A 16,523-nucleotide genomic window follows, 5' to 3' on the forward strand; every position below is an offset into this window, starting at 1 on the left:
GATGATGAAACAGTGATTGATTGGAGCACCCTTCCAGAAATTCATACAACATTACAAATCAGAACTTGCAGTTTTCCACACCAGGCTACCAGTTACTCTTTTTACACTTCAAACCCACATTATTGCCATATACACAACCCGTCTCTGGAACCCGGCTTGCTTGTTCACACAGAACAGATGAAATGGCGGGACAGTGAGTCCTTTTACACAGCAAGCCAGCTTCCCACAGCAAAAGAGGTGGGATGGACAGCACAGCAGCGTCGGCATCTAGTGTGATGTAAAACAAGTGCGCTGGGCAGTCGGTTAAATTTAAAATTCCGGCATTTACGTCACACACACGATATAATCACGACATCACATTCCTTTCCTGTTTGGACCTGGCAACGTGGATCGCCCTTTTACACTCACCCTGCTTTGTCTCTGATATTACTTCACTTGGTGGATAAAAGACAGGGCTGAAATAACCTATACAGGGAGGTGAGGTGTATTAAAAGCAGATTATACCCGGCTTGAAGTATCAGTGTAAAAAGGGTAAGTATGTCATCCACCAACCAGACAAAAAGCATACACTTGTCAACGTTTCAGAAATCCTTACAGTTAGATACATTAATGCCTGTCAAATGTATCTTGTATACCACTTCTTTCTTCACACTACTCTTTAGATAATTGCAATATACATAATATGCAAAATAGTCATGGTAACATGCAGGTTGGGTCATGTTTTGTTAAGGCTAATACAAGTTTAACTCTGAGAATTGTCTGATCTTCAGCCACAAGTACAATTTCACTGGGTTCAGCTAGTTTCCATAACTCAAATTATGGAATTCTCCATTAGGTTACTCTGTAGCTGGAGAGCACAGAAATAGATCCACTGAATCTAACATTGTCAGTTAGAACAGCAAGATGTATTGTTATAACTTTCTTGATACCACAAGGATTCAGCATTGAATGGAAATGAAATTGCTGATATAGACAGCATCTTATTCTGGCTTTGCTTGCAATTAGAAGCACTTCTGCTCTTTAACAGCTGTGGTATGACTAGAATCAGCACAATGAAAACTTTGATCATCTGAGAAATTTTTTGTTTCAAACTATATAACATCTGGCTCCAATCTGACAAAATTCCAACAAACAAAATACTTTAACTTCTGAGCCATTTAATTGAGTATAGGTAACATGAGACCACAGTCTGATATGCATGCCAACAAACTTTAAAACGAAGAAAGAGTGGGGTAGGGGTGCAGAGGAAATAATGCTATAAACACATTCTGTCAGCAAATTCCTGCCAATAGGAATGATATTCCAATTGCATACCATTTGTATACACACAAGCCATTTAAGCATAGCATTAAAGAGTATATTTATTTAAGCTGCTCTCCCTGTGGAATAAATCATCAAAATTTGGACTTTTTTTGTGTAATAATCTGTTCATCAGATTACTGCAGAGATCAGTGGAAGAAAATTTGGGTGTGATTCAGGAAAGGGGTTCAAACTTCATGTGCATTGATTTGTTTTTTTTTTCAAAAATTGACTTTATTCACAATAAACTCTTTACAAAAAGGAAAACTTTCCCACATATCTTTGTACCCTTAGTGTCACGTCCAAACATTACCATCACTGTACATTCTTAAAACATGTTCTCTATTTACAACATTGTCACCACTGTGAATTAATTTTTCTTTCCAAAGATAGACATTATTTACAATAAATTATTTACAAAAGGAAAACTTCTAAGTTTTGGATCCATACATTTCCATCATTGTACATTGTTACATTCATTTAAATTTACACCACAGTGTAATTTATTCACCAGCTACACTAAAGAATTGGAAAGTCTGATTCTTCTCCCATGGTTGCCCAACACATTTTGCTGCAATGAATCAGTTATAACCCAAAAAAAAACATGTTGTAAATATTAAATCCCTCTCGAGAAATATAACACACAATACTCAATAAAATAGAATCATGCCACAGTAAAATTCTTAGCAAGGGTAACCCTAACCCTAAAAAATTCTTAATTCAATTCAGTTCATTGGTTCAGGCTCAAGCTGAAATAAATCACTTGCAAAATCCCTACTCTTAGGAACCCTACATCCAATGCCCACGACAGTACAAAGATTCACCACCATGTCATTTGGGTTGCAAAGGCAACCGACACATCAGTCACAAACAAATTCATTTGGGGGATTGAGGAGAAACCTCTTTTCCAAAAAGCAGTTACAATGTGGAACTCCTGAACACTAAATAGCATGTTAAGGTGCATTTTGATGAATTTATAAAAGAAAAGGAGATTGAAATAACAACTTACAAGATTAAATTGAGAGTGGTAGATGAAGACCCATTTGAGCAGTAAATCCAACAGGACTGAATGCCCTGTTTATGGAGTACATTTAAAGTCTGATGAACCAAAAATAGGTTGGCTGGAAGAGGGAATGGAGCAGCCTGGCCAAATTTTTCTTAATTTCAAAAAATACACAGATAATTTCCTGGTGCCTGGGTGTTCCCCTTCACAAAAATACACACACACACACCCACCACATTGCACAAATTTAACTTAATTATTTGGGTGTCTGCCACTTCAAATCATTTCTTCCCATTTGTGACCATTTCCCTGAAAGAATGCCTTTTGTGGAGTAGGTTGGAACTGTTAAAAGTTCTCCTTTGTACTGTATTTAAAAGCTTGCTTGATCATAATGTGAACGTCCCTTCTCACCAGTCTCAGCAGTAATTTTACTTTTGTGTTTTCTTGTCATTTTCTAGAAAGCTATTCTCCAGAAATCAATTCTCCAAGATGAGGAAAGATAAGTTGTGTGGAATAACAGGTTTGTTTGAGTGTCATAAATAGCATATCTAGACTCCAGAATACAAAGTTCTCACATCTAAATTTCATGAATAACCCATGTGTGAGAATACACAGATTCCCCTCAAGATAGATTTGTCTTGTGCTATCTAAGCTCTCTGCTTAGGTGATAGTGAAGATTACTTCTCTGTTTAACTTCAAATATTCTTTCTAGGTGCTTCAGTACACAAAGGACATATTTGGGTGAACGTTATTGAATCCAACACTCTGAGTGCATAAATTTCTTCTCATCTCAGTCCTAAATAAACTCTCTTATTTGCCCTGAAACTCCTCAGCCAGGAGATAAGTCTTCTCTTCATCCAGCCTATTAAGCCTTTGAAGAATGTTAAAGGCTTCAATGACATTTAAAACAGAACAGTAGAGCATAGAAACATGCCCTTCGGTCCACCTTACCTGTCCCAACCATAGTAGCCATCTAATTAATCCTGTCTTTCTGCCCATGGTCCATATCCTTCTATTCACTCCATCCCTATTCAGATCTAAATGCCTCTTAAATAATGCAACCAAGCTGCTATTTCAGAGTTATGGACTTGCACCCCAGGATCCCTGAAGTTTCAATGCTCCCAAGGGACTGTTCACCTCACCTCACATATTTCTTCTCAATCTTCCAAATTGTAGAGAACATGGACCCAATCTATTCAATCTTTCCTGGTACAGCAAGCCTGTATTTCTTGGAAGCAATCCAACAAGTCTTTGATGCATTATCACAATGACAAGCAATCTTTTCATCGGTAAAGAGACCAAACCAATGCACAATATTCCCAGGTGTGTCAACAGAAAGGCCTTGTTAATTGTAGCAAGACTTATTTGCTCCCATATTAATATCCTCTTGAAATAACGTCTGACATACCTTTTGCCATATTGATCACTTTCTGTGACTGCATGCTGGTTTTTAGCAATTTGTGTACAAACATGCCTAGATCACTTTGAACATCAAAATTCAGAATCAGAATTTATTGTCAGGAACAAGTCATGAAATTTGTTTTGTGGCAGCATCATAGAGCAAAAGTTGATATTATAACCATCTTACAACATTGTTATAAAAAATAATAGCACACAAAAAATAAGACAATGTCTTTGGTTCATGATTATTCAGGAATCTGATGGCAGTGGGGAAGAAGCTGTCCTTGTGCCATTTTGACTGCTTGTCTTTAGGCTCTTGTACCTTTTTCCCAATGGTAGCAGAGTAAAGAGGGCATGGACTATGTGGTGAGGGTCTTTGAGGATAGAAGCTGCTGTTTTAAGACACTGCCTAGTGTAGATATACTTGATGGAGTGGTCTGGTGCTTGTGATGTCGCAGGCTGAGTTACAACCCTCTGGAGTTTATTCTTGTCCTGAGAGTTGGCACTTCTATACCAGGCAGTTATGCAACCAGCCAGAATGCTCTCTACAGTACACCTGTAAAAGTTTACAAGAGTCTTCAGAGACATCTGAATCTCCTCAGACATCTCACAAAGTATAGCCACTGGCAAACCTTCTTTGTGATTGTATGAACATGGAGGCTCCAGGACAGATCCTCAGAGATGTTGACATCTAGGAATTTGAAGTTCTTGATCCCCTCCACTATTGAGCCCTCAATGAGGACTGGGTCGTGTTCCCCTGACTTCCTTCTGAAGTCCATAATCATGTACTTGGTTTTACCCCATCTTTCACTAATTAACTTCAATTTTTCAGTTATACACATCATAGTAGATCATTTTATTTTTTTCCCCACATTAAATTCCATCTGCTATATTCCTGCCATTCACTCTACTTAACCACATCCCCTCTGAAGCCTCTTTTAAGTCTTCCTCTATACTCACTATTCAATCTAGATTATAATTTCAGAAAATTCCTCATCAGGAGATTTTTGCTCCATGTGCAGGTTAGAGTTGGGACTGTAGAAGGGATGAGCAACATGGCTGTGATATTGTGGTTCAAGAGGCTATTCAAGAGGGAGGAGAGAAGAGCTATCAAGTGGTAATTGGGAATGGTACTGGTATTTCCAAGTACATCACATTCAATGGTTTCCTTATTTTGATTCTACTAGCCACACCCAAGGAAATCCAGCAGATAACAAACAGAATTTTCAGCTCTACTCAAGGTCAGTGGTTCCCATTTTTTTCTGTCTGCTTTCTTAAATAGTGACGTCACGTTTGCTATCCTCAAATACTATTTTTGTGACATTTTACTTTAGAAGAAAATACCTAGAACATCCACCATCTCTAAAAGCAACTATTTCAAAACTCCTGGAGTAAATCATTGGGCTCTTGGGTTTTATCAGCTTTCAATATCACAAAATTCTCTGGTATTATGCTTGACTCAATCTTAGTTTCCCCTTCTAAACAAACCCAGATTCTCCACTATAACCAACAGGTTTTGTGCATTTTTCCAGAAGACACACACAAAAAAAAATCAATGTTTCTTCCCTCTTTGATTTCAAATTGAATATTCAAATGACAAGTGATGCCCAACATTTTACAATGGAAATGCTGAAAATAATTTCTTCATTCTAAAACTAGAGAGTCTAATCACTAGATAGCTCCACAGATTGAAGCAGTGGATACTGGTCTTGTAAACCAGTGGTTGTGAGTTCATTCCTTGCTGGGGCCTATTTCTGTGAGGGATGCTGGACAAAGTGGTGACTCTCTGTCTTCCTTACGGTAATGTATGTTACATTCTAAATGTAGTATTATGTGACAATATGGAACCTTTACCTTATTCGGAACCAATGAGTTATTTTTACAGCGAAGGTTTGCATGTATACCAGAGAAGTAAGAAAATTTGTTTGTTATTGAGATCACTTTTAACAAATCAATGTGATTCAAAAACAAACTTCAGGCATTAGAAGAGACCCAGAGGATCCTTCATTATATTCCTCTAGTGAAAGTCTTTGCCTTCAAGGAGGATTCTCAATGCATTTATGGAAGAGGAAAAAAGCCTATGAATATCAATGAACTTAATAATCACATCCATTGGTTGATATGTTGGCCAAGGCTCCTTGAGAATTCTTTTTACATTTCTCCAAAATAATACTAGGGATTTTTTTTCTTACATTATCTCATGTTTGTGAGAACATGTACAATGAAGAAATTCTGCCTCAGAACTTCACTGGTCTTCCAGTATTGATTATGTGCTTCTTCTTGGTATGATGGTTAATGACAGAGACAACTTACTAGAAGCTCATGGAGTGGCATCCTCTTATTACTTTGACATTGCAAGCCCCAACTTCCTGACCACAAGTTCTTACTTGACTTTCTTGCACAAAGGATTGAATCACCTGGAACTATACTCACTGGAATGCAGAGAAAGAGAGATGTCTGTAGCATGGATTGAGGAGGGTCATGTGACCTCTCTGTCTGAAATCTGGTCAGAATGTGGAGGGTCATGTGGCCTCTCCTGCTGGAACCTAGTCAGATGCACCTACAAATCAAGGGTTAGATCTGCCCACCTGTGAAGCTGATATGTGATTTGCCCTTGCAGCTGATGTGATTGGCCCCCCAGGTGCAAATCAATGGTTAGATCTGCTCACAGGTGAAGCTATATTGGTCATCACAGGTCATTGAAAAAGCCTAGCATGGGGAGTCTTGCTCTCTCTGCTCTTTTACTGCTGCCTCAAGACCATCACTTAAGTCCAGACTGCTGATCACAGGCTGGCAGTAGAGGGCTAACTGTGATGGGCCCGTCTCAAACCCGGAGCTGTGGTTGATGCTGGAAACCAGGTTCATTTGATATACTTGTTAGCTGTAATTAATTTACTGTTCATTAGTGTGCTGTGCTTGTGAGTGAATGGACATTTAACCCTTGCATTCCCAATTGGGTGTTGAGAATGTTTAGTAGTAATTTGTTTGCACCCAATGTAGTTATTTGTGTTTTATTCTGGGTTAGTCTCTGTGAGTTTGCACCCTTTTGTGAAAATAAAGACTACCGTTTGTTAATAACCTGTTCAATCTTGATTCTCTTTGAACCCATTGAATCTATTCCTGAACACAATAGAAACATAGAAGGGATAGATAATTAAAAAGGCAGAGTTGTTTTCACTGGTAGGTGAGACTGCAACTAGGGAACATAGCCTCAAGATTCAGGGGAATAGATTTAGGATGCAGATGAGGAAATACTATTTCTCTCCAAGTAGTAAATCTGTGGAATTCTCTGTCCAAGGAAGCAGTAGATGTTGCCTTGACAGTTACAGTATAGAGATTTTTAAGGATATTGATATGAAAGATTATGGGGAAAAGGCAGGCAATTGGAGCTGAGTTCACTGTCTGATCAGCCATGATCTTATTAAATCGTGGAGTAAGTTCAACAGGCCAGAGGACCTGCTCCTATTTCTTATTTTCTTACAAATCAAGGTGTGGCTTTGAAAGCAGTAGCTGTGGTATCAAGTATTAATCTGGAGACTTGAACACTAAATATAGATTGTCAATTTGTACATTACCAAAGGAGTACTCGTTCTTCCCATATCTATGTGGGTTTCCTCCCACCCTTCAAACATAGATTTGTGGACTGGTGGACCTGCTTCTGTGTTGTATGTCTAAATTTTTAAAAAATAATTTATAATCTGACAAGTGACATAATTGAAAATAGTCTTGGCACAACATCTACATCTTTTGTCTGGACAGCCCTTGTGAATGACCATGCACATCACAAAGCAGCTTTAAACTTAAGGGAGTCACGTGATGGAGTAGTGGCCGGACGGTGAACTCCAGCCCTCTCCAGAAAAGTCGGGAAAAACAAAGGAAAACACAAAGGCACAGAAATAAAAGTTACAGAAAAGTGAGTATAAAGGTGGAAAGAAGATGGCGACAAAAAAAGAAAAATCGAAAGCAACAGTAAGAAGAGAGGAAGAGAAGACAAAGGAGGAAAAAGGTAAAGGCTTTACCTGTCCGAAGAGGCCCGCTGCGGAGAGAGAAACCTGCTCCCTCAAGTCGGTAAATAATGGACTACAAAAATGGCTCGCAGAGCCGAGTAAAAGTGCGCAACCGTGCATGAAAAAAAACACACCGACGGGAGGGGGGACCAGCTGGGGAGTCGATCTCCACAGCCGGCAACAACAGCTGCAGAACACCTGCAGCAAGAAGAGAACACAGAAGACAATGGAAACAAGAAAGAAGAGAAGAAAAGGGCAACAAAGAAACAACAGATGGCCAACCCAGAGGAAGAAGAAGAAGAAGAGGAAGAGGAAGAGTACAGTGAAATAGAAGAAGAAAAGAAAGGCAAGATAAAGGATATACTTTCTCTTATTAAAGGATACATGGAGTCATTTAAAGAATGGCAAACACAGGAATTTAAGGATTTAAGAAAAAGAATAAACAACACAGAAGAGAAAATAAATAAAATGGAGATGACCTTAACAGAAATGGGAAAGAAAATGGACAAGATGGAAGAGCGGGCAGTAGCAGCAGAAATGGAGGTAGAAGACTTAAAAAAGAAATTGGAGAAATCTAATAAAAAAACTAAAGAGACACAAGAACTACTAGCTCAAAAAATAGATACAATGGAAAACCATAACAGAAGAAATAACATAAAGATAGTGGGCCTTAAGGAAGATGAAGAAGGCAAGAATATGAGGGAGTTTATAAAAGAGTGGATCCCTAAGACCCTAGGATGTCCAGAACTACAGCAAGAAATGGAAATAGAAAGGGCACATAGAGTATTGGCCTCTAAACCACAACCACAACAAAAACCAAGATCTATTGTAGTAAAATTCCTAAGATATACTACAAGAGAAAAGGTACTGGAGAAGACAATGGAAAAAGTAAGAGAGGGCAACAAACCACTGGAGTATAAAGGGCAAAAAATCTTCATTTATCCAGATATAAGTTTTGAACTCCTAAAGAAGAGAAAAGAGTTCAATACAGCAAAGGCGATTTTATGGAAGAAAGTGTATAAATTTATACTAAAGCATCCAGCGGTATTGAAAATATTTATTCCAGGACAACAAAACAGACTATTCTCGGATCCAGAAGAAGCACGAAAATTTGCAGAACAATTACAAAAATAGACTGAGGGAGGAAGACGGGTAATGAGAGTAAAAATGATCACGATTGATATGTATGTGGGTAAAGACAAAAATAGACTGAGGGATGAAGATGGGTAATGAGAGTAAAAATGATCACGATTGATATGTATGCGGGTAAAGAGGTATAAGAGTGAATAGAGACAATGAGCATACATGAATGTATCTGTACTTGGAGGAAAATATAGATAGTATAGACAAGAATTAATAAGGGAAGGTAATGGAATAGAGAGAATAAGGAGGGAATTAAAAGAGTGACCTTTGTGACATATGAAAAGTGAAATCTTTTCTGGGGGAGGCGGGGTGGGGGGAAATAGCGGTCACTGCAAAATCAGTTGACGCTTGCGAGTGGATTCGCAAATCCAAATGGAGAGGGGAGATGTGGTTGTCCGACAAGGGATAAAGGACAACTCAGGAGGTGAAGGGGAGATTGGGGATAAATAAGATAGAAATAGGAGAATAAGGAAAATGTTGGATGTTGTAGAAATGTTGTCTTATAAAGAGTTGAAAATAAGAAAACAGAAATGGAAAAGGAGGAAAGGTAATGATGGAAAAACGGAAAGAGAAGATAAACAAAATATAAAAGGGCTACGCTGAACTATATGTCTTTAAATATTAATGGAATACATAACCAAATTAAAAAGGAAGAAACTACTAAATTTAAATGAATAAATGTATTCCATTAGAAAAATTAACATATAGGTTAAGAAATAATATTGAAATATTCGAACAAGTATAGGAGCCTTACATTAAATACAATAGCGAAAACCTACCGGGGACAAACATTACCTAAGTTGATGGAAGGAGAAGGAAAGAAAAGAATGGACTCAGTAGAATTTCTGGTGTAATTTTGTTGAATGACAACATTGTCTGACTGGCTTAATGCAACCTAGATTGTATACCTAAAATGGATGAGGGGGGGGGGGTGGGGGGGTGGCTTGGGAGGAGTGGGGGGGAGAAAAAGTCACTGTATATGTGTGAAAAAGAAATAGTGTATATCATGGCTAATGTGATTTATGGTGTGAAAAATAAAAAAATTTAAAAAAAAAAGCAGCTTTAAACTTCAAATGCACTTGCCAATTGATTTCAATTTGCCTCAAACCATCTATTCGAACAAAATCTTGTTCAAGTTTAACCAATGATAAAAACACATTAAATGCAACATTTTGGGGAAATGATGAACAAGATGGAAACCATATTTATTCTTCACTGAGATGACAAATTTATCAAATTTTTATCCACTGTCAATATTTTATGTTAATTTGTGGTTGGAACAATCTGTGGAAATTGAATGTGGAAAGAATAATTTTTCTACATACATGCACTGAAACATCTTTTGCAGACAGGATATGGATTACATATCTACATGAGAAATGTTTATTTTAAATTCCGTATAGATTTTAATATTCTTGATAAATAAAATGCTGCAATAATGGGAAAAGTAAATCATCTTTCCAATCAAGGGGAAAGGTACAATTGTCTCAAATTAATTTCTCAAGAACTTTGCAAATGCTTTCTCTCTGGGATAATCAATCATACTTCTCTGGTGGCAGTATAATATCACATATTCTGTGCCCTCCATAATGTTTAGGAAAAAGACACTTTTTTCCTTTATATGCTCCTGTGGTCCAGAATTTTAAACTTGTAATCAAACATTTCACATGTAATTAAAGAACACATTTTAGATTTTATTCACAATTATTCTTGTACATTTTGGTTTGACCATGTAGAAATTCTAGCACTTTTTATACATGGCCCCTTCATTTCAGGGCACCATAATGCTTGAGACACTTGGCTTCACATGTGTTGGTGATTATTCAGGTATGTATTATTGCTTCATTGGTGCAGGTGTAAGAGAGCTAGGTTTTGATCACCTTTGAGTCTGAAGTTGCCATTTTTCAACATGAGGACCAGAGTTGTGCCAATGAAAGTCAATGAAGCCATTATGAGGCTGAAATACAAGAATTAAACCAAGATGCATCACCTAAACCTTGGGATTAACAAAATCAAGTTTGGAACATCATTACGAAGAATACCATACTGGTGAACTCCATAATCGCAAAGGTACTGGTATTCGAAAGAAGACCTCCACTGCTGATGGCAGAAGAATTCTCATCATAATTAAGAAAAATCCCCAAAAGAACGTCCAACTGATCAGAAACCCTCTTCAGGAGGCAGGTGTGCATTTGTCAATGACCACTGCCTGCAGAAGACTTCATGAGAACAAATAACAGAGGCTACACTGCAAGTTGCAAAGCCATAGAAAGGATGGCCAAATTACAGTTTGCCGAGAAGTATTTAAAAGATCCTGCAGAATTCTGGAAATGGTCTTTTGGACAGATGAGACCAAGATTAGTGTGTATCAGTGTGATAGAAGAGCAAAGTGTGGAGGTGTAAAGGAATGGCCCAAGACAAAAGCACACCACCTTTGGCATGGTTTACATCTTGCAGTGTAGCCTCTGCACTTCTGTTTCTTCTTAATGATGTCCCAAATGGTTCATTTTAGTAATCGTAAGGTTCGGGTAATGCATATTACTCTTTTATTCTTGTTTTTCAGTCTCAAAATGGCTTTTCACTTTTATTGGCTCGTCGGTCGTCATGATGTTGCAAAATGGCAACTGCAGACTCCAAAGGTGATCAAAGGCTTAGAAGCAAGCCCATCTCTCTTGTACCTGCACCAATGAAGCAACTAGACATAAATAACCAAGTACTCAGGAACACTGATGAAGTTAAATGTCTCAAACATTATGGTGTCCTGAAATAAGGGAACTATGTATAAAAAGTGCTGTAATTTCTACATGGTTAAACCAAAATGTATGCAAATAACCTTAAATAAAATCTGGAATGTGCACTTTAATTACACGTGAATTGACTGTTTACAAATTTAAAACTGCAGAGCACGGGGCTAATCAAGGAAAAAAGTGTCTGTCTCAACATTATGTACAAAAATGATCAGACAGAGAACTGTTTTTAATGACTGTAGATAATCATTAAAACATTAGTCAGTATGGGTAAAATGATCTAAATTAACACTGTCCATCCTGGACAAGATTCTCTTCACTTTATGGTTGTCTTTGTTTGTATTGGGATGGTATACAGTGAAGCATTCACAAAAATCATTGATTTATTTTGCAGGTGTCCTATATTGTGTTTTGAGCATCTAACTGACAGCAGATATCCTGGGCAATCTATTAACAAAGGTAAAATGGAAGACCTTGCAAATTTTCAGTTAGCATGATATAGTCCACTGAACACAAAGCCTTGCGCTGCACCATCTGCACAGCTATTTATTTACTTTTTTTAAGCTACAACCCAAAAATAAAAAGCTGCTAAAAATTAAAACAGTCAGCTCTTTAGATAAAAAATTGTTTCCAGCAAGAGTCAAAGCATTCTCAAATAATTTAAATTTAATTTCCTCTAATTGCTCTTGGCTGTTCATTTACAGGCACGATTGTCACAAAGGATTCTTGTTATTATGATTGACTGCTCTATGTCCGTTACAAAAATACAAGAGTGCAACTGAATGGGATTTGTTTCCAGAGCTACATTGTCATAAGAACATGTGCATCAAAAAATGTCAGCTTCTCACCAGGTACATGTCTTCTCCAGGATTCATGTTTTAAAATGTAGTATTTCAGGGAAGTACTCAAGAGAAAAAATGGAACAGCACTAATAATGTTATACTCCTTACAATGCTATGTGTGGCCAAGCCCATCTCTATATGAAATACTCTATGCAGTTTTACTCTCCAAAGCCAAAGAATAGTACACTGAATACACTAGATAGATTCCAAGTAAGGTGAGCTTCCAGATTGAGGAGTAAACTAGGCCTGCTTTTGAGAGAGTATAGAAAAATGAGAGGAGATGTATCACAGTGATACAGGGAAAGTGTTTTTCCACTGATTGATGAGTTTGGAATCACAAGTCCCAGTTCCAGAAAAAGGGGGATGAGGTTGAGGATGAAATTTTACACAGAAGTGATTTATATTTGGAGCTGTCTACCCAGAGAGTGTTGGAATGTCAGTTGTTGAGGTGGAGGTGCCACTAAGACTCGCACCACTAGGTTCAGGAACAGCTGTTACTCCTCCACCATCAGACTCCTCAACAACAAACTCAATCTGGGATTCATTTAAGGACTCTTTTTTTTCCCCTGTATTGCAGTTTGTTTACAGGTCTATGTTGAGTACAGTTTTTTTGCAGTACCTGTGCCTTGCCCACAGGTAAAAGAATCTGAGTTGTATGTGATGTCATGTATGTACTCTGACAATAAATCCAAAATCTGAATCTAAAATCTGATTCAAAACCAAAATCTGAATCTAAAATCTGATTCAAAACCAATCCATAGGTTTTAGGATAGAAAAGGGAATGAAGGGATATGGAGAGAGCACAGAAAAGCAATGGTGAGGAAGAAGCTCAACAGGATTTGATCTGGAGTAAAGCAGACTTGAAGGACCAAATGACTTCTGGTTTCACTCTGCACACAAGAGAGTTAATAGGTGTCATGAAAGGGTTTCATTTAAAATGTTGCTCTTACATTTGAGCCATGTGATGCAAATAGACACATTTAAAAGGCAGTTCATAGGAACAATATCTATAATGTATGCAATCAAGTAGATGAGAGAGAACCAATGGGTGAGGTGTGTTTGAATTTCCAGAAAGCTTTCAATAACATTCCCACACTAAGAAAGATGACTCATTGACAGCACCATTTCATGATGCTTAGCCAGGGAAAGATGTGCAATGCAGAAGCGTAACTAGCACTTGGTCCCATATGGATCTCTATATGTAGTAGGAGAGAACTGTGCTTTTTATATCTGCAGTTTCCTAACAATTACAAACTTAAATCTGATGAGAACACTGAGTAAACTCTGTTCAACATATACATTAAGGCAATTTTAGATAGAGAGCATTCAGAATAATCAACAGATTTGACACAAAGTATACAGAAGTGGGAAGATCAAAATGATTTATGAAAGGTTAAGGAGACGGACTTCATTTTGAGAAACAAGATGGTTTAATCTTGATGTGAACAAAGAAAAGCAGGAGGATCTCTCCATGGATTGCCTGACCTGTGTAAGGTAAAGCATCATGAGATGGGAATGTGTAGGGAGTTACCCTGTACAGGGCAGTAACAAGAAGGGGGGGTGTCCTTGTACTCCTGTTAGGTAAAACATCATGAGATGGGAATGTACAGGGCTGTAACAAGATGTGAATGCATCCTTGTACTTACAAGATAAGAGAGACATTGATGGATTGAGAGGCAGGAAGCTAGCAGGGAAAGGACAGCAACAGTTTTAGTCATTGGACAAGTAATGATATGATGATGTTCTAAGCACATATCCAAGGGTATAAAAAATCGCCATTTTGCTGATAACGGCAGAATGCATTCTCCGACTAACATGGTTAGTCGCAAGTGTTACAATCCGGTAATAAAGAACAAAGAACCCTGATTTCGACTCAGTCTGGTGTTTGTCTCACTCATTCATGAACAAAGCAGACCTAACAATTTGGTGACCCCGACGTGATGGGTGAGTGAACACTGGACGACGGTTTCTGTTTTTTCTGACAATCATCTCAGCCGGCTGATAAAAAGGTCCAGAGAAGCCTGTTTTAACAAAATTCTCTTTTTTTTTAAAAATCTTTATGATTGTCAGTAAGAACTGGAGATCGGACAAATTAGACGACCACAATTGAAGGTCGCATGCCAGGATTGTAACACGTAAGTGATTACAGACAAGATAAAAGTCCTTAAGGTGTTTGAATGACATTTATTAAGTGCTTCGCAAGAAACTACTAGAGTTTAAAAGTCTTTATTGTGTCGTTGCAAAGTCCAATAGAGTGAGAAGGTGGTCTATAAACAATTGAGGACCTGAGTTTTCTGCCCTAAACTGGTTATTAAGAGGAGAAATCTCCCACGTGAAGGTTGGGCTTTGAAAGAAAACAAAGGTTCAGGCTTATTGGCCTCAATTGTATCTGAGAGACTGACTTATAAATGTCCGGTAGGTATGATAATGTCTGTACACTTGAGAAGTTAAGAATTTATTTCCCCAATTCGCTGTGGTGGAATACCACAGCAGACACTAGAGACCTTGAGACAACAAAAAAAAGTACTCAGGGACGCCTGCCTGGTGAACAAGAACGACGACAGAAGGCTGCGACAGCTGTGTCCGGATCAGGTAGGAGATATTAATGAAAAAGTTGACAAACTCCTAAGAGACACCCGGTTTATTCGAAATACTTTTGATAAGTTAAATGAGGGTATTCCCAACATCACCAAGGAGATAAAGTTACGTAAATTCATAGATTGGTACAGGGAAACAGGACAAAAGTATAGCCCAAATATTTGGTTTTCTAGTTGTAATTTAACTTTCAGACCCCTTTGGGAAAACAGAGAGTGGAAAACGAGCAATCAGAGTATACAGGACAGTCTGAAGTCAATTGGAGGACAAGACTTAGAGACTGTTCCTTTAAAGATATTAGTCATCCAGCTTGCAAGGAGACATTTTTAAAAGCAATTTTCGTTGACATAGATCCCCTAAACGGACAAAAACCTAAATTAAAACAGGCATTAGAAAGCGGTCCCGCAGCTATGGCTGTACAGTTGCCTGCTAAGACTTTTGACCAAGTTATTAAGGAAATTAATCAGGAATTAGAGGAGCGAAATACCAGTAATGCGGCATTGGAAAAACAAAAAATGCTCCGAAAATGTGTAGACCGCTGGAGGAAGAGGGGTTGGTTACCCGGGGGCACTGAGATGTTCCTGACAGGTGAGGGAAACAAAATTTTAAAGCGTAGTGTCTTAAATAAGCTGGAAGAAACAAAACACAGAAGGGAAAAGAAAAGTGCCTGTTTCCAGTTTCCAGCCACGAAGTGTCCGGGTTTGCTCTCTCCCTCCCTCCTTTCACCCTCCCCTCTCTCTCTTCTCTCCCCCTCTCTCTCTTCTCCCCCCCCTCCTCTCTCACCCACTCCCCCTCCCAATCCCAATCTGTGGCGGTGCTGCCCTGAAATCCCCAGGTTGGGCAGGGCAGAGAAATACAATTTGGTTTTAATTTTGTGCCCACAATTCCAGCTCCGCATCAAATGGGATCCTGTTTTATCCTCTCTCCCTCCCTCTTTCCAGCACCCCCACCATTGCGGGATCAGGGCAGACATTGTGGGCTGACGTGTAGCTCACTCGAGGTGGGAGGGAAGGAAGGAGTGATAGTTCCCAGTGGTGGGAGACCCAATCTGATCCAGACCAGTGATCACAGGATGAGAACCTTTTAAAACCTTTGAAACGAAAGTGTTAATCTGAAGACTTTTCTCCCAGTGGGGCCAGTGCAAGGCATTTTCTCTCTCTATCTCTTGTGCTCTGTGTATCTGCCTCTCTATCTCTTTCTCTCGCTATGCTCTCTCTCTCTCTCTCTCTCTCTCTCATAGTCTCTGGATGTATGTGATGTCATGTATGTACTCTGACAATAAATCATTTATAAGTGAGTCTTATACAATTATACAAATGGGACACAGAAAACAAAATCTTTAATCGCGAGTCAGCAAAAGAGGGTGAGAGACAAGGAGATTCAGTACCGCGATGTCCTAGCTCTATTTGAAGAATTTGGTCTCCCTGATAACCCACCTATTATGGCCCCTGTAGAAATAGCTTGTAGACCCACGCCCTATGCATAT

At 38.5% G+C, this 16,523-nt stretch overlaps 1 protein-coding gene across 17 annotated transcripts in view; it reads right to left on the reverse strand.

Moving 5' to 3' along the window:
- Positions 1-16,523, reverse strand: part of reps2 (RALBP1 associated Eps domain containing 2) — a 185,784-nt gene that overhangs the window by 112,058 nt on the left and 57,203 nt on the right. Inside the window, exon 1 of one of the 17 annotated variants that reach the window (XM_069889881.1) lies at positions 2,309-2,396. The exons of the other annotated variants lie outside the window; for them this stretch is intronic. The gene's annotated coding sequence lies outside the window, so the exon portion shown is untranslated. Of the gene's footprint in view, positions 1-2,308; positions 2,397-16,523 lie in introns of those variants that run through there. 17 annotated transcript variants of the gene reach the window in all.

Source organism: Narcine bancroftii, chromosome 7 (genome assembly GCF_036971445.1).
Source record: "Narcine bancroftii isolate sNarBan1 chromosome 7, sNarBan1.hap1, whole genome shotgun sequence".
Lineage (NCBI taxonomy): Eukaryota > Metazoa > Chordata > Chondrichthyes > Torpediniformes > Narcinidae > Narcine > Narcine bancroftii.